General features: G+C 46.5%; 1 protein-coding gene across 1 annotated transcript in view; it reads right to left on the bottom strand.

The window, feature by feature from the left end:
- Window positions 1–5860, bottom strand: part of wu:fb95e10 (flocculation protein FLO11) — a 30010-nt gene extending 24150 nt beyond the window's left edge. The window contains exon 1 of the mRNA XM_035654698.1: window positions 5549–5860. The gene's annotated coding sequence lies outside the window, so the exon portion shown is untranslated. The remainder of the gene's footprint in view (window positions 1–5548) is intronic.
- Window positions 5861–6245: the final 385 nt, after the last annotated feature.

Raw genomic sequence — 6245 nt, 5'->3', positions numbered from 1 at the left:
TATCAAAATATGATGAAATTGGTTATAATGCTTTCAATGAAGTAAAACCAAAAACAGAATAGATATAAACTTATATATAAACTTATTCTGTACTGTTAATGCAGTTTCGTTTCTTGATAGTGATTTATGATAATGTATTGGTATTGTGCCTATAAAGATCCATGTGCTTACTACTATATATTTCTTATATAAGTGTCAAACACTCGCTTGCTCTCAATGTACAGTAATAACTGAAGGATTCAGTTAAATATTTCTATCAACTCAGACCTCTAGGGATGAAACCTACAGTAAATATGTGGGTGTTGACCTACCTCTTGCACACAGTGGGCCGCAACAAACAAATACACCAGTCTCCCCTTGTCAAGTGAACTCCTTAATGGTGTACAGCAGCGTCATTCCTACCAGTGACTTCCAGTGGGTCTGCCGGGATGCTCAATAAGACAAACTGAGCGAGAACAAAAGGCTCCCTAGTGCTGAGAGGAAGGAACAAGTCTTTTTCTGTCTCCTTGTTTACGTGGCTGCTGGTGTGTGTGTGTGTGTGTGTGTGTGAGAAAGAGCAGCAGATTGTGTGACAGACACCTGGATCAGAGAAACATGTGATCAGAAAGGCTGGCACTAATCCTAAAGACTCTCTGGAGCTCTACACCAAGATTTTACAATGTCCTCAAGTGAAAACTCGACTGAAATGAAGGGATTACCAGACTATATAAACATACCCCGTTGTTAATCACATTTCTCATTGTAATAAAACACAACAAATCAGCAAAAAGGCGAGTATTAATGCCGCAAGTGTTAGAAAATACCAATGCCTGTCACAGTTTAGGGCTGTGCATTGAGTGTGTTCACACCACCCCCCTCCTTCCTACAAAAACACCAAACAAGCTGATGCACACAACACACACACACACACACAAACACTCAAACCCCGTCCTACCCATTGTGCGCCCAGGCTCGGAGAAACTCGGCCCCCTGGGGACAGGCAGATTAACACATGACAGAGCTTGTTAACCCTGGACAAAGAGAGATGCTAATCTTGTACAGTCGACAGTCCTCAAACAGCACACAGACACGGCTACGGGGACATAGAGAGAGCGGGCGACAGAGAGAAGGCCAAGACAGACAAGAACGAACGAGGGAGGCATATGCAGCAGTGACAGAGGCGTCAGTATGTCCCAGAAACTAGACAATACTGTGCGGAGGCAGGGCTGGAGGGTCCATCAGCCCCGAAACAAAAAGGGCAGAGACAGAGCCCGACTACAAACAAGGCCCCAGCAGCGAGGGCCCTACTACAGCCTGGCTGAGCTCCACGGCCTGCAGGGACGACCAGCAGGGCAGCGCAGACCTCGACTGTGTGGATATTGATCGCACAGGAGGAAGTGGGGAGCCAGGCTAGCAGCTCCACAGATGGGAAGGACAGAGAGGGAGACAGACAGAGGAAGTGCATTAGTAAGACAGGTTCCTCTGATGCTGTTAACTCTCTCCCCTGGGAGATAAGAGAGATAGTAGTGACATGGTTTTAGGACAATTAGAAAGGAGGGGGGCAGCAGCAAGCAAGAACAGCGAGACAGTGGGACAGATAGAGAGAGGCCCTGACTGAGCGGACACAGAGAGACTAAGGCTAATTTGTAACTTGAAGAGCTGCTGGATCATCTCCATAATGGGCCGTCTGCCCACAGACAGGCTCCTCTCTGGGGGTAAATGAGATCAGGCCAGCCCAGGACCAGCTGGTGGCTTGGATCAATGATGCCAGATAGGGCAGATACAGAGACGGAGGAAGAGGGCAGAACCGAGGCATCTGGACAGGACGGCAGAAACACACCCGAGAGGCTTCGGCCTTCTCTCGAGATTTTACACGGGGACACGGACACAGGCACACAAAGTACAAGTGGAACGACTGTGTCCGTAAGAGGATTATGTCCTCCTGTTTGAAGTGGAACAAGGCACGTTCCAGATGGAACCTGATCCCTCGCAGGGCGGCAGACAGGTCGGAGGGTCGACCAGATCTCCACCTACTAACTGCAGCTTTCTAAGAACAAACCACACAGCTGGCCTCAAAACACAACATCTGCCCACTAACTGCCAGAAACTTTCACCACATCCACCACGACCACGAAGGCATACATTTAGCACTTCACAGAGCGTTGAGTATGTCTCATTATGACAGCATACAAATACAGTGAGACTGGGCAGAGCCAGATTTCAATGTCAGCAGGAGAAATTGATACGACAGAGAAATAAATCGGTCCCTACAGCTGCCTATAATGAAGGGAGCCTATCTTTCTGTCAGCACCAGTGTCATTCCACACGTGGGTTGCCTCTGACATAATTTTGACTACATCAGCCACTCGGCCAGAGCAGCAAATGTAAAGCAAAGTCAATGTAAAGTCTGACCCCGTGACACAAGGTTTCTGGCCCGATTTCCAAGGCTGCACGACACCAAACAACCAGGCACCGCTTACAAACTGTGCCATGAAAAATTTGGTCTTAAAGCCTAGCAACAGGGCTGTGAACCACGTCCATTATCCATCCTCCCACCAGAGGAATTCAGAGCGTCCAAACAGCAAATTACTGCAGCTGCTAGCAAATACAGCCTCAAAACCGCGCCGCCAGTTGCCAACTGCATGCCCTGACAACTGTGACAACCAAAGCTGCTTGCTATCATGACTGCGAGCACGAATGACAGCAACGTTTATTTCTGCTTTATCTTCCCCGCGGCAACTTCCTCAAGCCCTAATCGCCCAGAAAACAGAGGAGGAAATTCAGCCACACATACGGTTTCTGCTGGTGTTTTGATAATCTCTGAACAAGAAACTGTTGTCGCCACGGATTAAAACAGGGCTAAAGATGATGGGGGTCATTTTTAGTGGCGACAAGAAGTGCAAAGGTCACGGGTTCACGCTGGAAAAAGCCCGATGACCAGAGGCACAGGGTTGCCCTTGTCACAACGACCCAACACCAGTCCTTAGGCTAAGACACACAGGTCTATTAAAGGGACAATCATCTCCTCTCTCAGGATGGGCGGCGAGGGTCAGGAGCCTAGCTGGGGGCAAAAGAGGTTATTTGAATTTAAATTGCCCTAAAATACAAGAGCATGAAAGTCATTGTGTGTGAGAATATTCTGTGACAGGATAACTGCAATAGAGACACATTATTATAGTGACTCTTATTCTTGTCATGAACAATTGCTTATTTTTATTCTTTACTAATCTGTCAACAATTTAAATAGATGAATACATTTTTCTGAACTTTCTTTCTAAAGGTTTTCTATCATATTTGACAAAAATAAGCAGCAGATACTCACGTTTAATAAGCTGGAACCAGTGAATGTAATTGGCAATTTGCTAAAAAATAATTACTGAAACAATTAATCATCAAAATAGTTGCAGGTTAATTGTTTCAGCGGTAGTTAAATCAATAAATGACAATAAAATGAAAAACAAATAATGGAAAACACCAATCTCAAGGTACCAGAGCCCAAACTTAATACACAGATCAACGATAAACAAGCATCCCTTTGCATTTGTGAACATGTAAGCAGATGTTTCAAGATATTAGATATTATCACTTACGACAGAACATCATTAAATACAATTTACTAATTAACTTATTACCAAAAGTACAACTATCTGATAGTTTGTCAAGCCACTTATCGATTCATTTAATCCCAATTTCAGCATTAGAAGCTACAGTTTTTAGTGTATGGAGGATTGTTTCAGACACTGGCAATGCGCTCTCATTGTTACCGCGACGGGCAGCTTACAGGGTGAACACGGCCACCCTCGATCCTGGCTCATCCAACAGAGCGCAGGTCCGCTAGTGACAGCACACAAAGTCATATATCCTATTAAAAATACACTACAACAACGGAGAAAAGATGTAACTACGGTCCACTCGGCAATAGAAAACAGACTGTAACCCATTTTTATATCTTTCCGTAGTTACAATAATCGGCTTCATTTCTTCAAGTATAGTTTCTGACAAATCCTCCGCACACAAAATGCCTCAGGCAGTAATCCACCAACTAATAATCTTTTTAAGACCATCTTAAATAACTTATAAAAACAGAGTGTGGTTTTTAATGGCAGCTGAATTGAATTTCACATGATTGCATTAGGCCGCCCGTCTGTCCTCCATTTCCCTGCCTCATCCACCAACACTGTGAGTCAGCCATTCTCTCCTCCACGCACAGGCGGTAGGTCAGGCGGGGGGTGGGGGGGCCGACTAGCTGATGCCTTAGCCCACCTCTGACTTGGGGGTCCTGGAGGGTCTCCAAGCCCCTGCGTGGCCGAGGCTTAAAAGTGGTCATATCAGTCGCCCTGGGATACCATTTACCCAAGATGACCTGATCGATGGCTCACGGTCGATCGGCACACATTATCGACCCACCCGTGCCCACTGTGGCCACAAAAGATGCAATCTGTGTCGCTGTCTGCGGCAGCTCAGGGGAGGAGAACTGAGTTGCGGGCTAAGGATAAAGATTTCCAATCCCTGCATGTTTGCAGTTTATTAAACGCTCTTGGCCAGGCTTTGGGAGTTGGCAGTGCTTTTTCTCCTCCCCATTGTTCTACAGAGGGGAGTGTAATCTGTCTTGTTGCACTCACTCACCAACAAGAGTCAGTGAAGGAGCAGCTACGGGGCCTTAACTCTCACCACCACAATGGCTGAGCACTTTTGGGGGGTGACATTAATCACCCCTGATTACATGCCGGCTCGAGTCCATGCACAGCCCTTCTCCGAGGTATTTCAGCGTTGCACACTCCCTCCAATGTCTGAGGACATTATGGCGTTAACATGCCCCTGAGTTACTCTGTTTAGTTGACGTGAAAACGGAGTGGGCATCTGCAAAAATTGATTAGAGCTTAATTTGCCGGCTTTTTCCCCTCTCCCTCCCTCCCTGAGGCGACAGAAACATTTCTCAGCACTCACACACCACTTGGCCCATCACAGAACAATGGGCATCCGCGGTGGAGGATGGAGAAGGAGGCGAGAGAGAGAGAAAGAGAGAGAGAGAAAGAGATGAGGAGAAAACCAGTTTTTAGGGTTAGACAAAGGTAGCAGATAAAATTGCGACACAACGAGGGAACACGGTTCTGTAAATGAACACAACAAGAGAGCATGAATTCAAACAATTTATGGGTTTTTAGTGTTAAAAGCCTCGCAGGTCTGCTGAGCACTTCCAGCTACCATGCAGCCTGCCACCGCCCCACCGACCCCTTCCAACGGGAACCAAACTGAACGTGAAACACAGGCGACCGAAAGGTGAGGTGACACCAAAACTGAACCTTTGAGACGTTTCCAACTGCACATTTAACAGAAATACTCATTCACACAAAGAGCCGCCGTCATTTCACTCAGCGTAAAAAATAAATAAATAAAAATAATAAACGAGTTAGCACACGGTAAAATACAACGGACACTAACGGCTGTAACGGGCGGCAGACGGAACGTTCTTTTTACCGAGTTCTTTCCGGTGACCGTTAATTAGCCTGGCACTGGTTACAAACGGACGATAGCATGCGTGCTAAGGCTAAAACAATCTCGCCCTTACCAGTCAGTGCAGCGGCGAGGCTAGCGAAAATCCTTCCCAGCTACGCCCTGTGTTGGCCGCGACAAAAAAAAAACCACCCCCCGAAGTGAGTCCTCGAGTCGGATTTTAAAAAAAAAAAAGAAAAGAAAGTGAGGAAGAGGGTTTAAAACCGGGAAGGAGGGAAGAATATCGCGGGAGAGAATCGAGCCGAGCCGAGCCGACAGACGAGAAACTTCTGGGAGCTCAGGCGCCGTTTCTCACAAGTGATGCGCGTTCCCCGAAAGGAAGAAAGGAGGAGAATGACGCTTCACTACACACACACACACACACGATAGTAGACTGGTGAAAGGATGGATGGACAGGCGGAGGAGAGGACAGGGCTGTGGCTGCCTTCAGGTGCTGTCGGAAACGTCGGAACAATGAGATTTAAAAGAGTCGTGATCATTTAGAGCAGTTAAAACACGACATTAATGAGCCAGCATGTACACAGGCAGGGAGGCAGTGGTGGACTCCTCCCTGGAGAAGTCCGTTTAGTTTTTTAAAGCAAGTAAAGGATAAACTGCCAAGTCATTATTAGTTGAGCCAAAAAATGGGGCAGTAGTATTTACACATTGTCACTTAACTTCCCCTGCTTGCCTTCAGGCAGTAAGGATCATTATGAAATTAACATTATCTACAGAAGAGGTGCAGGTTTTGCATCAATACTGGCCCAAAGACT

Source organism: Morone saxatilis, unplaced genomic scaffold (assembly GCF_004916995.1).
Source record: "Morone saxatilis isolate NCDOM2014 unplaced genomic scaffold, NCSU_SB_2.0 Contig14, whole genome shotgun sequence".
NCBI classification, from domain to species: Eukaryota; Metazoa; Chordata; class Actinopteri; family Moronidae; genus Morone; species Morone saxatilis.
Note: the sequence above shows the minus strand (reverse complement) of the source record. Positions and strands in the feature narration are given on the sequence as shown.